The sequence below is a fragment of the Megalobrama amblycephala genome, linkage group LG20, assembly GCF_018812025.1.
Source record: "Megalobrama amblycephala isolate DHTTF-2021 linkage group LG20, ASM1881202v1, whole genome shotgun sequence".
NCBI classification, from domain to species: Eukaryota; Metazoa; Chordata; class Actinopteri; order Cypriniformes; family Xenocyprididae; genus Megalobrama; species Megalobrama amblycephala.
This window is the reverse complement of record NC_063063.1, coordinates 25690890-25708406: the sequence shown is the minus strand read 5'-3', so window position 1 is coordinate 25708406 and position 17517 is coordinate 25690890. Positions and strand designations below refer to the sequence as shown.

Here is a 17517-nt window from a genome sequence, read left to right as displayed (position 1 = left end):
CGTCTGCTCACCAAGGCTACATTTATTTAATTAAAAATACAGTAAAAAACAGTAATATTTTGAAATATTATTACAATTTAAAATAACGGTTTTCTATTTGAATATATTTCACAAAGTAATTTATTCCTGTGATGCAAAGCTGAATTTTCAGCATCATTACTCCAGTCTTCAGTGTCACATGATCCTTCAGAAATCATTCTAATATGCTGATCTGCTGCTCAAGAAACATTTAATGTGTACAATTGTACAAAATATTTGTGTACAATATTTTTTTTCAGGATTATTTGATGAATAGAAAGTTCAAAAGAACAGTGTTTATCTGAAATCTAATCTTTTGTAACATTATAAATGTCTTTACTGCCACTTTTGATTGATTTAATGCATCCTTGCTGAATAAAAGTATTCATTTCTTTAATTTCTTTAAAAAAAAAAAAAAAAAAAAAAAATTCTTACTGACCCCAAACTTTTGAATGGTAGTGGAATAGAAAAAGTACACAACTGTTTTCAACATTGAAAATAATCATAAATGTTTATTGAGCAGCAAATCAGCATATTAGAATGATTTCTGAAGGATCATGTGACACTGAAGACTGGAGTAACAATGCTGAAAATTCAGCTTTGCATCACAGGAATAAATTACTTTGTCAAATATATTTAAATAGTACACAGTTATTTTAAATTGTAATAATATTTCACAATATTACTGTTTTTTACTGTATTTTTAATTAAATAAATGTAGCCTTGGTGAGCAAAACTTCTTTTAAAAACATTAAAAATCTTAGTGGTTCCAAACTTTTGGACTGTACTGTACGTTTTGTACATTTTACAATTTTGTTATCGCCTCCTAGTGTTAATGCATGACATTTGTTTAACACTTTCTGTGCCAACTCTCAATAAGATTGTGTTAAAAGCATCCTTACAGATGGTGTGTACAAAGTCAGTGCAAGATCATTGAAGTCTTTCAGGTCTAATTCCTGAGCAGGTGATAGTTACTGTAATAGTATCAATGGCATTGTTCTGTGAAATCTTTTACTGCACCTGAGTGTTGGGGTGGATCTTACATACTCAGAGTCACTCAGAGGGAAATGTAGATAAACTAAACACATTTGTATACCACAGAGTTAAAGTTATCATATTACAATCAGACATTTGAACCATCTTAAGGCATAAAATCATGACAATTTTGTGAATGCATGAGCCATGCAATATAAAAAGCATTTATTATAATTAATCCTACATTCCCATCATCTCACTTAAGCAGGGTTTGTTCTCCAGTTATGCATTTTGATAGAAGGTGTGGATATCTTTCCTGTTTGAACATTGCATAAACAAGACATAATGACATTCTGTGAAGGAGATAAAAGAAAGAGATGCTGATGATGTAGCTGTAAATCAGTGCTGTAAACGTGAAACTCTGAATTATACATGTCAAAAGGTCCACAAGTCGCAACACGTTTAAATACTTTTATCATTTATTAAGACATTTTTCATTACAGATTGTTATTGGTGCACAATTTTGAGTCAGTGTTAGTATTTATTATTATTTTGAATTAGCTCTTAATTTTAGATTTACACTTTTAATTTTAGTTTTTATAATTTGTATTTTTTTTTGTCATTTTTATTAGTTTGTATTTAAATATTTCTATTCAACTGTATTTTGTTTTTATTTAATTTGTTTTAGTAATTTTAGAACTAAAATAAGTTTTTATTTTAATAGTTTAATAGTTATATATATATATATATATATATATATATATATATATATATATATATATTAGCTTTATTTCAAGTAGTGAAAAACTATTTATAGATTTAGCTAAAAAAAAAAAAAAACAGTTTTAAGAGCAAAATAGAATTTATTTAACTTAAATCTTAAAACTTCATTTCCAGGCAAAATTTTTAATCTGGTCTCAGAATTTCCCACCATATAATATCAATTATTGATTTTGTTTAAATATGTTGTTTTCTACTTCTCCAGTCTTTTCTAGTGGTTAAAGTAGAAGTTTGATTGACAAGTTTCTGAGTTGACTGAATATAAGCAGATGGTTCTACTCAGGGTGTCCGGAAGCCTCTCGATCTGTACACATCCTGAATGTTTGAAAAGCTTATTTTTTCAACATTTCTCTTTTTGTTTCCTGCTGTCAGTGCTGAAGCATGTGCACCACCCCTTGACACGTTCCGGCCCTGACCCCTGCTGGGTGGAGTGGGGTGAACTTCCTTCCTGTGGAGACCCACGAAGGTTCTTCGAAACAACAGTTCTTTCCTGGGATGCCAATGTTGCCAGGAAACAGCCAGAGAGTAAGCTGGAAATGAACATGAAAACGGATACAACTACACTTAATCACCTTCATTACTTCTACCTCATACTCTTACCTCTTTCTGTTTATGTGATCATGAGTTACTTATAATGTGAGACTGAAGACTAAAGCTACATTTACACTGCAGGTCTTGATGCCAAATTCCAATTTGTTAACGACCAGCTTACGTCTTTTAAAAGTGACCCATATCCATTATCTGCATTTACACTATACAGTACGATGGCTTGGCGAAACAAGCCCAGATAGACACACTGACCCAGAAAAGCTCAGGCTGAAAAGTAAGTATAAACTGCACGATTTGCAATGGACGAGAACGAAATGAAAACAAACTTTTGCTTTCTGCACCATCTATAAAGGTCATCAAAACAGTGGTCCCTTAAAGTAGAGAGAAAAAAAAAGAGGAGAGCCCTCGTAGCAATGAGTGTAACAATGATCGCTGCTGTAATCTCTGTGCTTGGTGTCTGCCTGAGTTTTAATCTGGAGAAACATCTCCAAAATGTGTAAACACTGTGGTCTGTGGCACTTTTAGCATTGCTCCATTTGTTTGAACAGCCACTGAGAATTTGAGCAGAAATGTTGTGTATTTGTTGAGGGTAATAAAGCTTTAAAGTCCTGTGCATCCCCATTATACCATAAAGTTTCAGTGGGTTCATTGGGGACCAGTAGTGAGCTTGAACTGGTGCCAAACACCACCCTGCGGTTCTATATGCTGGGAAACATCCCTCTCTTACTTTCTCAACAATATTTTCTTTCCTTTTTGTATCCTTGATCTCCTACACAGGCTGATTTATGAATTTGGCCGTCTTTTTTATCCAAAGCAGCTTATGTTGCATTCAGGGTATATATTTTTTACTTTCATGCAATACTTGGAAATCAAAACCATGGCTGTGGCATTGCTAGCGTCATGCTCTATTGTTTGAACCACTGCAATGTTTCAGAGGTGTTGGTCAAAATACGAGAAAGACTTTTGACACTCGGCATGTACTGCCACACCTTTAGGAATGCTTTTCATATATCAATCTACCTGAGCTTTCTTTTTGTAATAGTATTTGTAAGTCAGAAGTGCAATGTATTTTAGTTTATTATGTTTGGCTTTGGTTTATTTTATTTTATTTTGTTTAGTTTTATTTTTTTCATTTTTTTCAATCTATTTTTATTTTATTTTATATATTATTATATCATATTATATTTTTATTTTATTTTATTTTTGGTACACACTTCATGAGCAAAATGAAACAATCATTTCCTTTTTTTTAGCAGCCAAACCCCAGACATTACACAAGTGCCTCTCACTACCCATGTGACCCGTTTTATCTATTTACTCTACTACTACACGGCTTTCGAGTTTCAATTACCCAGCTGGAGCTCTGGAAGGCCTGATTCCTGACCCTTAACATTTGCACTGTAAACCTGACCGACAGCAGGAGGAGACACTGACTGGCTAACACGCCGCTCACCCGGCCGTTGGCAAACATCTAGTGCATACTTTGGACCGCTGGTGGTCGGGGGCGATTGTAATGGCAACGGGTCTGGTTCATGGGCGGAGCCAAACTTCTGGGCTGTGTTTGAAATCACCCCTTATACCTGCATTCACTATTTCCTACATTACTCCACTAATATAGTCCACTTGAGGGAGTGAATGAAAACGAGTGAGTGAATTCGGACACTGAGTGCATCAGAAGGGCTGGAGATTTTGCTTAGTTTGTGCTTGCTGTTTAATAATCACTTGAAATTTTGCAAACTGGCAGCTTCAGTAGTGACGTTATGGAAACTAGTATGTTTAAACCTTTAATTAAACAATTTAATAATCAATTAAAAATAATTTATACCTGTATTATATTACGCTTTAGACACATTGGACCAGGGGTTTGGAAAATGATGACACAGCCCTGGTGTGTAATACTTTTGACTAAGGCACAGCAAATCCCTCTAATCTTTAAAGAGATAGTTCACCGCAAAATTATGACTTCTGTTGAATATACAAGTTATTCTAAGAAAAATGATCACACCTCTTAGAGAGTGTGTGTATCTGCGTTATCTTGATTCGTCTTTGAGCATAGTTTATTTCAGGAGCAATAAGACTTTTTGCCATTTCACATCATTGCTCAGAGTTTCCCCTCTGTTCACATTATACAACCTGATCTTAGTGACGTCTGTGAGATTAAACGCCAAGTCCAGGCTTGCAGGGCACCCGTCAGATGAAATTGTTTTGCAGACGAGTAGGCTTATATTTCTTCAGCACTATAAATATATACACACCAGAGTCCACCAACACTGATACTCAGAACTTTCACACACATAATAAACTGAAGATATCAACCATACTGCTCACCACACACTCTCAGGCATGAGATGGGGAGGTTGCAATGTGAATTTAGGCCTTGTCTAGTGGGTGTATTTATAAGCGGTGCAACCCGCCTAGTCCTGCGTGCCGTGGATGCCATGGGTGTTACCAGAGCAGCCACCAAAGGCCACATACATTCCCAAAGCCTCTGGCATTAACAAAACAGGACAACCATCCATGTCTTATGTTTATTTCTACTGCTTAGATGTTAATTTAGTTTTCATGTGGGTTATTTCTGCTATGCAGTACCTTTAGACTGTGCTGTAATTTAAGGAACTATTTCTATAAAAAGGTTTACAAGGTCTAATATAAAACCAGAGATATGCTCTGGTCAAGCTCAGGTACTTAAACGTTAATTTTAACTAGATTATTTACAAAATGGCTGGATGGAAACCAAACAAGATAGAAAGAGCTACAGTTAGGGTTTGATCAGTGAGGGATTGAGAGTGTGCATGAGGGTGGTCAACATGAATTTTGATGAAAAAAATGATGTAATGTTTTATAGTAAGACAAACCAATCAACCACAAAACAATAAACCATTAAAAATCCATTGGTAATATTTACTACTGTTTGTGGTGTTGTTTTCCCACCAAAAAAAAAAGTCACTTCTTGGAGGATGATGTCATTAAGTACTGGATTTTGTTAAAAAGACATTACAAAGATTAACACGATAGGAAGTTATCTTAAAGGGTTAGTTCACCCAAAAATGAAAATTCTGTCATTAATTATTCACCCTCATGTCTTTCCACACCCATTAGTCCTTTGTTCATCTTCGGAAAGCAAATTAAGATATTTTTGATGAAATCCGAGGGTTTCTGAACCACACACAGGCAGCAACGTCATTGCACCTTTCAAGGCTAAGAACTGCAGTAAATGACGAGAATACTTATTGTGCACAAAAGCAAAAAAAAAAAAAAAAAGACTTTATTCAACAATTTATTCTCTTCCCTGTCAGTCTCCTACGCTGTTGACATAGTAAACACAGTGCAGCGCTTCCTGCGTCAGCATCACAAGCATGCGTTGTAGATGCGCTGCTCACGCGTACAGCATCAGCCAATACTGAGCCGCCGTTCTGATGTAGAACCCGGAAGTGCTGCACTGTGTTTACTATGTCAACAGCATAGGAGACTGACAGGGAAGAGAATAAATTGATGAATAAAGTCATTATTTTTGCACACAAAAGTATTCTCAGCGCTTCGTAAAATGTTGAACCACTGTAGTGAAGTTGACAATTTTAACGATGTCTTTACTACCTTTCTTAGCCTTGAAAGGTGCAATGACGTTGCTGCATATGTGTGGTTTAGAAACCCTCGGATTTCATCAAAAATATCTTAATTTGTGTTCCGAAGATGAATGAAGGTCTTACGGGTGTGGAACGACATGAGGGTGAATAATTAATGACAGAAATTTAATTTTTGGGTGAACTAACCCTTTAAGGATGCAGGGAAAAACTATATATAGATTACCAATTAAATCAATTCCCAGTAAATAAATAAATAAATGAACAAACTTTAAAAACAGAGAAATTAAATAAACACTTGGAATTTTTATTATAAATATTATAAATTCCTTGGTTTTCATTTTAGAAGTTTAGCTTAAGTTTAGGGAAAAATGGCAGCTCTATCTGTTGGTTTCTTCCTTTTCATTTCTCTGTTGAAAAAGTGCATATAAACAGTATTGTGACCAGATTGCACAATGTGTCGTCTTTCTCTCTCTTAAACAACGTTTTTCCTTTAAGCTTTCGGTCTCAAATAAAAGCTGCATTCATTTTGGTTATTTTTAGGGCCAATATCCATCCTGAAACATCATTCCTCTGTAATTCTGCACAGGACAACAGAGGATCGGAAAACCTGAGAACACTCTTGAAATGGCATCAGGAAATGAGGAGAAATGAAGTGAGCTCCGTGCCAGGGACTCTTTAAAGATCCAAGAGCCCCATCAACAGTAGCACAGAATGGCCCATAAACCCAGCGTTCCCCACTCAAGTTTCCATCTGCTAAATTCTAGTCCGGTTAAATAAGAGACGGAATCTTTTTCCAGTGGGTACATTTATCGCTTGACATTTCCTTTTGTAAAATGGTTGTACCACCAGAACAGTACAACAGCATTCGCTGAGCATGCAAAAGTTATAAAAGACTCTGGAGATATAAAACTATCAGCAGCAAAATGAGGTCAGTGCAGAAAGGCATTAGGCACTTTTAAAATAATATTTTTAAGATATATTAAAGGGTTTGTTCACCCAAAAATGACATTTCTGTCATGAAGTACTCACCCTCATGTCATCCCATGTCTTCGGAACACAAATTAATATATTTAGATGAAATCCGAAGGTATCTGATCCACACATAGGTTGAATCACTATAGTCACGTCACGTTGATAGTGTTAACAATGTCTTTAGTACCTTTCTGGACCTCAAAAGGTGCAATGTTGTTGCTGACTGTGGATCAGATACCCTCGGATTTCATCAAAAAGATCTTGTGTTCCAAAGACAAACGAAGGTCCTACGGGTTTGAGACGACAGTAAAAAACACGGTATGGGGGGTAAAATTTGTGTTTTTGGCAGGACGCCACAGGTAAAATTTGCATTCCAGGGACTAAATATCACGTTATTTTGAATCGATTCAACCCGCGGCAACAGTATAAAAATAGCCCAATTCCACGGGAAAACCGCGGACTTGGCAACATGGTACTCTATTCTCTTACTTTCTCTTACTAGTAACCATAACGACAGTGACCAATGTAATATCCATAAAACCAAAGACTATAGAATAACACAAACGACGTATTGTTTTGAATGGGAGAAAGTGACGTGCAATATGGCGGAATAATGTCAAAATAAGAGCCATCGCCGACTGGCATATCGCGTCACTGAAGCGGCCAAAGACTGGTTTCTATAGACCTTATGTAGCCCCGCCCCTTTTCAGCGTTGCGCTCGTTGTCTTTTGACTTCCGGTTTGTATTTCCACAGCGATATTACATTTATGAATGAACTGCTCGTTTTAAACTCTTCCCGATCTACTGACATTTGTTAAGACATCTGCTTTAAACACAATAATGCTCATGATAACTTTCATTAACTCTACAACAAGTAAATCCACTTAACCAACTAATTATTCTTTGACAGCGATGCCATAGAAATGTACAGAGCTACCGCAAAACGGAAGTTCAAAGACAATTTTATAAAGATGGCGGCGCGCTTGTTTCTCTGGTAAATAAGGTCTATAGAATAACACAAGACGTGTCACTCGTATTGTTTTGAATGGGAGAAAGTGTAACGTGCAATATGGCGGAATAAGTCCCGCCTTCAAAATAAGAGCCAATCGCCGACTGGCAAAGTCATCGCGTCACTGAAGCGGCCGTTAGAAGCACTGGTTTCTATAGAAACAGTCCGACTCGCGCCTCAGAAATGGAGAAATGAGGCACAAGAGACGCGTATTTAGGTCTGCGCATGCGCATTAGCTTGATCCAGCCGAAAAAATACATTTTTTTTGTCATGATTTGAGCGTTTGGAAAAAAAATTATGAGACAGTTGTTGTCAGATTTCATTGGTGATTTCAAATATGAAATTTAATCGAAAGCTTGGCAAACAGCTTTGGAGAATTTGATGTTTTCCCATTCAAAGAGATAGGAGCTGCATGGATGCGGATGCCCGAGAGGCGTTTCAAAGATGGCCGCCGAGTGAAATTACTTGTCTTAAAGGGACTTTTATAAAACTGAAAAGACTCATATGACTCTCATCACGTTTGACATGACAAGAGACCAGTTGAACCGTGAGTAAACAAGCGCTAGCCGGAGTTTTTAACCGTTGCACTCGCGTGTCACGTCCTCTGCGACATCTCGCGCATGACACTGCATTTAAATTTGGAAAAGAAATACAAAACTGACGGGAGCTGCTCCGGTGGAAAACAGTGACTGGATCTAACACCTTAAGATGATGCACAGCTCATATATCTGTCGCTGTAAGTAACCGAAAGCGAAATGTGAACGTAAACGTAAACGTAAGGACTCAAATACAGGACTGGCAACCGGATTCTGCTGCTGTGTGAACGTGGCCTAACTAGTTAGTCTATAATGGAAAAGTTCACTGGCTGTGACACTCTATGATTCACTTTAAATAATAGTTATAATGCACATTTTATTATTGTTTTTTGTTTTAAATGTGAAGTTTGTGGCAATGTTTTAGTAAGGTGTGTCACTTTAGCACACATTAGCTCTCTCTTCCACTATTACTGCTGTCCTGAGATCAGTTAGACACTGTGAGAATTGGCTTCAGCATCCATGACCTTTAGGGAGGTCAGCCCACATACACATGGTCCTTGGAAAAGCAAGCAGTTAGTGATAGATTAATTATTTGTTTTTATTTTATTGTTTGAAATAGCAAGAGATTTTGTGACAAAACCAAAGTAGTTATTTTCACATTGTGTAATGGCAGCTGAAATCAATGGAAATATAAGATAGATGTATTTAACTTTTGCAGGAACTAGATTATGTATATAAAATGCAATTATATTATGAATCTATTACTGTTTAAAACAGTCGAGAAGCTGAAAGACTTCCAGTGTGGACGTCTCTCTCTCAGTCTGGTGTGTTTGGTTATGCTGAAGAAACAGAGAGCTGAGTGTGCATAACTGCTCTGCAGATCAGGAAATTATATATTAAACAGTAATATATCCTGAAAAATATCTCATCCAGTGCAGTGTTTGTCTAAGATCTGTTTGGTCTAAGATGCGAATTAAACACAGAAGTATTTATTTGGCCTGCTTCATATATGTTCCCTTGTTCATACATGCTGGTTACCAGTGCTTAAGGCGAGAATGACTATTGTTATTGTTCATACTTAAGCTTAGGGATAGAAGGGACAGAAATAGAAAGAGTAGTGTATATATCATTATTAGGTTAAAGAAGAGCATGACGGGTAGGGAACAGAAATTAGCCCTGATTTCTGTGTAATGCTGTGTGATTAATGCGACCGTCTCGAACTAATTTCACAGACAGTCAATATAGAATGTCTGACATGTTTGACATTCAAGTCATTGACATTTTGTGTTACATCCAGCTTTGGAAGAAATCTGATAGTATTTTTTAATAATCATATAAACTGATAACAACTCCTTTAATATTTTAAACTCTGTATGCCTGACAGGTTTCTCTGCAAGGTTCCTGTTTCCCAATGTCTAAGAGTTGCAGAGGACAAGCTCTGTCCTGTCAAAATGAATCCGCTCCATCTCCTTCAGTCTGTGACAATAAGAATGTCTCCGTTAAGATCCTGGATCACTGACAAACAAAGCATTGCACTGGCATGACAGAAAAGTGATGACAGACCACCTATACCCCCTGCTGGTGCGTGACTGTGCTTGAGTTTGATGCACGTCATTCAACTTGTCTCTTTATTTAATTTGCTCTTTCTTGCCTTCATTCTCTTGTCTTTTCCCCTAGATATTTTAGAGGAGATGGCTGCTGGACAAAGCTAGACAGAAGACAAGCCCTGAACAGGATGGTCCCGCATCTGATTTGAAGACAGTGGATATGCACAACATAGACAGAGTTTCACCGAGATCAATGTAGGATGATGGTATGATATCAATGTTTGCGGTAGGAGGATGAGTTGGCAGAACAATATGGCTGGCCTATCTTTTTCTCTCTTTTTTTTGGCATTGTTGGTTGAAGCTGAGTGTACTGAGTTCAGAAAGGGACTGGTGCTGTCCATTGAACTGTGACTACTCAAACATAGAGAAAGCAAGAAAGAGATTGCTTTCAGTTGAGGATTGTTTCACTTTAATTCCTGTTATGTGGGTGGATTTCCTTCACTGAACCAGAAGTATATACAAGACATTTCTGGTACTGTGCTCCTCAGATTTTAATCAGATTTATCACACCTCTCTGTATGTCTGAGTAATGCGTGACGACAGAGTTCATCCGAGGTTTCGGAAAGCTCACACCACAGTGACATATTCTCCAGTGAGTTCATTGAGGTTTGCCAGCCACGTGAAACAGCAAATGATTTCCTTTTAGCTACACAGTCTACAAGTTAACATTTTGAAATGTTATTGATGATTTTGATGATGTGATTGGTGTATTGCAAAAATGACAATACACACACATATACAAATATACACACAGTAAAAGCATATATATATATATATATATATATATATATATATATATATATATATATATATATATATATATATATATATATATATATATATATATATATATATATATATATATATTTTTTTTTTTTTTATATATATATATTATTGTTATTATTATATATATTTTTTGTTACTATATATGTTAGATTTTGTTTATTTTTATAACTATATATATATATATATATATATATATATATATATATATATATATATATATATATATATATATATATATATATATATATATATATATATTCATACTATTTTATTTTTTTTAGAACTATATACCTGCTGCCACATTAATATAAAAAAAACTGTATGGCAGTTTTTCCCGAAGGTGTCAATGTCAAAATTGTGGCCAGTGAAAATGCTGAGTGGCTAGTAGCTTAGGAAAACCACTAGCCACAGTAGCTGGTGAGCAGAAAAGTTATTGTGAAGCCCTGTACTTTCTATACAGTACACACACACACACAAAAGGGGAAATCATGATTGCTTTTGTTCATATAATTTAAAGAGATTAATGGTTAAATGTTCTGTATGTAGTCCATAAAAATTGTCTGATATATTCCATACCTTTAAACCACAATATGTAAATTTTCACCTCTCGAGGTCGCTTCTTCAAAACAAAGGCATAGCTTGGTAACGCTTCAATTTTGTGGAAGCATGGGATGTGTTGTCTTCACGTCTATAGCCGGTGGAAAAGAATCGGGATGGGACTTGGGCAGAAATCATGTTCATGGGTGAGATTATTAACATTACTGTAGTATGAAGCAGCGCATGGCCGAGTGCAGTACGAGCAGAATCGAGGCCGCTGGAGCGATTGCTAATGACCTTTTATTATGCCGCAGTCGCCGCTTCCGCTTCTTCTGGTCATTCGTATGTGGGGTAAAGCAGCAGTGTTTATTATATTAGATACATTTGTGTGTTGAAAGTTGTTATAGTGCTACTCTGCGTTCGCTTGGCGGCTACTATCAGACATTTGTTGCACACTGCAGTAAGCTAGATTGGTATTAGGCATGGTAAAACATGGTACTCTCGGTAAATCAAGAAAACGAAATTTAAACAATGAGAACTTCGCTGAGAAATTTGTTCTCTTTCGATGAATGTATCCAAACAGTTGCTCACCTGTCTAATAAAACACATAATATATAAAAGCTTCTTTGGTGTATCCATGGTTTCTACAAAATAAAACTGGAAACCGAGGGTAAGGTGGGTATGATTCATTGATAGGCAACGCATGGACACAGTCCGTGTCCTGGTTAAAATTGCTTATTTCTCTCTATTTAAACATTCTTGGAAACATTTGGGATAATGTAAGTACACTAGTCAACAAAATATATAACATTGTTCTAGTGGTTTTGGATCATTTTAATTAAAAAATGTACATATTGTGCCTTTAAATGTTCAGTCAAAGAAAGAATGAAAGTCATAAAGGTTGGGAATAACATACGGTTGAGTAAATGAAGAGTGCATTGTCCTTTCTGGGTGAACTGTTCTTTGAGAAAGTAAATAGGATCAAATTTGTCTTTATGTCGAGTTTATTGCTTTATTAAAGCAAGATCTTGGTACTGTACTTGACATGTGGCTACTGTGCTTGTGAGAGCAATATTGGAGATGATAGGGTGTAATGTGGCTTGGAGGATCAGTCTGAGTGATAGAGTTTCATGTACAGCACCAGTAGAAATATGGAATGGATTGCAGGAGAGTTGGCAATACAGTATACAGTGTGCCATACAGGGGCAAACCACAACTGACCCCGGAGACCACGTTCCTCCTGAGCACTCGTCTCCATAGATGGAGTGAATCCTGCAGCTGTTTCTAAGGGCGGGAACTCCTCTGAATTTCAGCAGGTCATTAAAATACGGCCATGATTACGCCCCTGCTATCCCAGGCAGCCATGGGGCAGAGGTTAAGGGAGGACTCTCTGAGGGAGCTCCATCGTGGGAGGCCCGGCCTGACTCGTGATGGGCACGTGGAACATGAACGGAGATCAACAACTGAAGGTTCACCGCAGCAGTTAGTGTTTCACTCCAAGGGCTGAACAAGAAGAACCACACAGAAGGAGAGGGAATAGAGAGGGAAAGAATAACAAAAAGAATTTTAGCACAGTTCAGTTTGGATGAAATTATGGCAATATTTCAGTTTCCAGATGTGACTCCGCTGGAAAGGCCAGCTTAGAACAGCATGCAGGTCCATGATGGTTAGTGCTGCTGTAGGACCAGCATTGCCCTGTATTTCACCAGAATAAAATGGTCTTTCTGATCAAAGTGGACATCAAGTTGTCAGTGGGTTTACATGTTTCCTAACATAGGAGAGAGGTGTACAGCACAGCCTCTCGTCACGTTCTCCTAAGGTTTGCGTTCACATACTGTAGCTCTGCATTCTCAGCTGTTGGGATTCGGTCTGTCTGCATACTATGAACTAAAACCATGAACTAAAGATGGGCCCCTGAATTATCTTACAACTTCAAGGAGCAAACACCTAATGTACAATGTGCCATTAAATCAATGTTTGACCAACTTCAAAGCTTTAACATAAAGGAACAACACTGGGCATCATTAAAAAAAAAAAAAAAATTAATATACTTTAATTATTATAGTTTATTAATTAATCAATTAATATAAAAATTAATTAATTAAACATAATAATTCATAATTAATAAACTATATAATTTTAGATTTTATATTAATTTAATTAATATTAATATTAATTTATTATAGTTTATTTATTAATATAATATAAAAAATTAATTAAAAATATAATAATTCATAATTAATTAATAAAACATTATATATAATTTTAGATTTTATATTAATTTAATTAATATTACTTTATTCAAGTTTATTTATTAATTAATATAATACAATATAAAAATAATTTTAAAATAATTATTATTTTTACTAATTATTAATATCAAGAGTTCATAATTAATTAATAATTTATATATGAATTTTAAATAAAATGATAAAATGAATTTTAGATTTTATATTAATTTAATTATAGTTTTACTACACTTTTTCAAAAATCAAATATATAATTTGTTCTGGTTAGAAAAATATAGTAATAAACATATATTAATCTTTTTTAGTCTGAATTTATCTTGTTTTATGGATGTTTAGGGGTTTCAAAAACAAGATAAATTCAACTTTTGTTTAAAATTGACTAATCTTTTTTAAGCATTAATCTAACAACGTTTAGTTGATGCTGTTTATGCTCAAAACAATAAAAAATAAACAAACAAAAACAAATGAAATTTCTGAAATAAGTTTTTGTCTCGTTTAATTGAGTTTTATATTTTTTACTGGAAAATGACAAACATACAGATTAAGAATTTATTTATTTAGTTAGTAGTTATTTATTGTCTTGTTTCTAGACAGAAACGGAAAGTGATTGAGCATATGTTGAGTCCCATTCATCCAGACTGTTGATGATGAGAGAAATTTGGTGTGTTACAATTGCCTACTGTTCCCACAACTACAGTTATATCCTCACAAACACTCATCCTTCATTGTCCAGTCACCTCAGTGAAAGCAGTATCAGGACAGGATGGTCAGACAAACCACTGTTTTCATGAACCAGCCTTCTCTCCCAAATTTCTGTCCTCCCTTCTGGCTGAAAGAGAACCTCTGTTCTCTACCGGACAACATAGTGCAGCAGATACATCAGGAAAAGGACAGTCTTGTTAGCGGCTACACGAGCGGAGACACATGGCATTTCAGAATTATAGACTGAGTGGGTGGATGGATGAAAGGGTGAAGAGACTGGAAAAATGTCACCCCACAAATAGAGACAGGCTCAAATGTTTTGTCCCCTTAATGGACCACAGATATGGACATTCCAGTATAGCTTTTTTGTTAGATTTTTTGGGATTTGATTTGGACTAGAACTGAAGAATGTGAAAGGAGGGCTGGCCAAAGTGTAGCTTGTTTCACACAGAACTGAATCTTTCCAGACAAGTGATGTCTGTTTTCTGGCTGAGAGATATTTACAAAAAGAAAAAAAAAAAGAAGAAGAAAAACAACTTCATATCTTAGATATAGTTCACGGAAATGTTCTGGTCAGGACTGAGCATGTGTGCTGCAGAGCTATATATTTAGTTTACAATAATGAAGTTTTTTTTGTGTCACTAAGGCTGCATTTATATGATCAAACATATAGTAAAACAGTAATACTGTTTTCTATTTGAATATACTTAAAAATGTAATTTATTCCTGTGATGACAAAGCTGAATTTTCAGCATCATTACTACTTCAGTCACATGATCCTACAGAAATTATTCTAATGTGCTGATATAAGCAAGAACATGCTGCTTTACTGTATAATAATATAGTATGCTAAAGCATAGCAGGATCAAAAATTCACATTCCAAGCCACAGCCATAATTCTAGATCTCTCCCAATTAACACGTTTGATTGACAGACACACAGTGTACTGCATAGGGTGTGTCTAAGGGGGCTAATTTGAGATCACGCTCGTAAATTCATCCAAAACGTTAAACGTGACCTTCTGAAACATATATTGTAACTTATCCTGCTTCCGTTCACTGTCAGAATAGTTTTGGTGGGTGTTTAATCAATGTTTTGCCTGCATTTTGTCTGCTGATGTAAAACTGAGGTTTCTTCTCATTTGTACTCTCATTTTCAACTCATTTGTACTCTAATTTGACATGGAGTGGCAGTCTGTGTGTGTTCGGGTTTGATCTGGGCAGCCATCCAGGACTGCGTGCGGATGGATGAGCAAGCTGTAGCACTAGACCATGATTCATTGTGCCTGCTGCTGCTGAAGTCAGCCACTGACCACAGTACCCAGTTCTGGGCATATTAGAGTGGTTTTGCTCAGTCACACGGTTTGGAGAAACAGTATGCCAATATTCCCAGCATAGAACTGTGAATCTGACCTCGTATACTTTAGGGCAGTGGTTCTCAGCTGGTTTAGCTTCAGGACCCAGATTGGATTCTCTACCAATATAGGCAGCAGCTATTTACACAATAGTGGTAGATGCTGTTTGAACCAAGTATAAATAGCAACAAATGCATCTTGTTTAAAAGTGCAAGTAATGATGGATGCTACATGCAAAGTGTAAATAAAAACACAATGCTATGTAGACTAAAGGAAAAATTATGGTAGGCAGCAATGGTGGACAGAGTTAAATAGCATTTGGAATTTAGAATTTGGCTATTGCACTGACTGTTCTTTTTTTCTTTTTCTTTTTTTAACATGAAAGTTGTTAATATTTCCATAAACTGTTTTCAAAAGACATTAAAAGTAATCATTCTGATATGTTGATTTGATGCTCAAGAAACATTTCTTAATGATCACAATTGAAAACGGTTGTATGGCTTAATATTTTAGTGGATACCATGATACTTTTATTAGGATTCTTCAATGAATAGTGTCACGACTGCTCAGAGACTCAAATGGTTGAGGATCCAAATGCATTTTAATTAAGGGTAATCCACAATCAATGTCAAGAACAGGCAAAGGGTCATAAATACACAAGAAGGCAGTCCAAAACATACAACATGGCAGAAACACAGGGCAGGCTGGGTAATCCAGAAAACAGGCAGAGATCAAAACCAAGGGCAAGAGAACACAGGATAAATGCTCAGAATTGCAGCTGTGACACTAGACAATACTTTGCAGCTAGGGAATGGATGCGTGAACCAGGCTTATATAGACAGAAACTATCAATGAAATGAGGAACAGCTGAATGCAATCATGGCTGATAAGTCTGGGCAAAGGATGATGGGAACTGAAGTCTTTGATAGTGATAATAGTCTGGGGTGGAGTGCCCTCTGGTGGCTATCAAAGGCACTCCAGCTGATAATCATGACAAACAGAAAAGTTCAAAAGAACAGCATTTATTTAAAATAGATTTTTTTAAATGGACTTTACTCTCTATTTTGATTAATTTAAATGCATCTTTCACTAAGTAAAAGTCTTAAAATTTCGTAAAAAAAACTCTTACTGACCCCGAACTATTGAATGGTAGTGCAGAAAAAAAAGCTAATTTATAAACACATAAACCAAAAAAAGACAATGCAACAAACAGCAAATATTGTATTCGAGCCCCGCACATGACATGCAAGAAAAAAAAGTAAATTGTGCGCACAATTTACTAATTCGTTCCCTCGATTTGCAAAATAATGTGCACGATTTACTAATTCGTTCCCTCGATTTACTAAATCATAATAAAATTGACTGATATTCATTGTGAGGTGTAAAATACTGTAATTTCTTTCTTACGTTGCAATCTAATGGTTATTTTTCTTAAATGAGACTGCCTCGATGATGTATGCAGCCTTCGAAGGGTGCAGCGCCTGAATTGGGACAATTGTTGAAGCAATTGTTGAAAAATCTCTCGGCTTCCGTATCCCGAACGAAACGCGTTGATGGGCGTGCTCTTTCTTTTGCTCTGGGTGATGTGTGTGTGAACGCTTATCAGGGAGAAGTGCCTATACAAGGAATTCCACTCTCTTTTGACGTCATACAGGACACACTCGAAAAAAAACCTCTGAATTCTGTACCGAAACCCGAAGTAGAGGATTTGGCATAGAAATACTCCGTCATACGTCCAACTCGTGTTTTAAAACTTTGGCCATGTTTAACATGAGAATGCAATTCTTTAACAGTGTAAATAAGTCACAATGCATGAAATAGCATTACACCCCCCCTTTAAGTATGGAACACAGATGTAA

General features: G+C 36.0%; 1 long non-coding RNA gene across 2 annotated transcripts; it reads left to right on the top strand.

Annotated features, from left to right (window-relative positions):
* The first annotated feature begins 8301 nt into the window (after positions 1-8301).
* Positions 8302-10774, top strand: LOC125255874. Of its 2 annotated transcripts, none has more exons than XR_007182016.1 (3): positions 8302-8434; positions 9808-10004; positions 10101-10774. It is a non-coding gene; the product is annotated as an uncharacterized LOC125255874 (long non-coding RNA). The 2 variants fall into 2 exon arrangements; XR_007182015.1 differs by having other exon boundaries at positions 8319-8623.
* The last annotated feature ends 6743 nt before the right edge of the window (positions 10775-17517 follow it).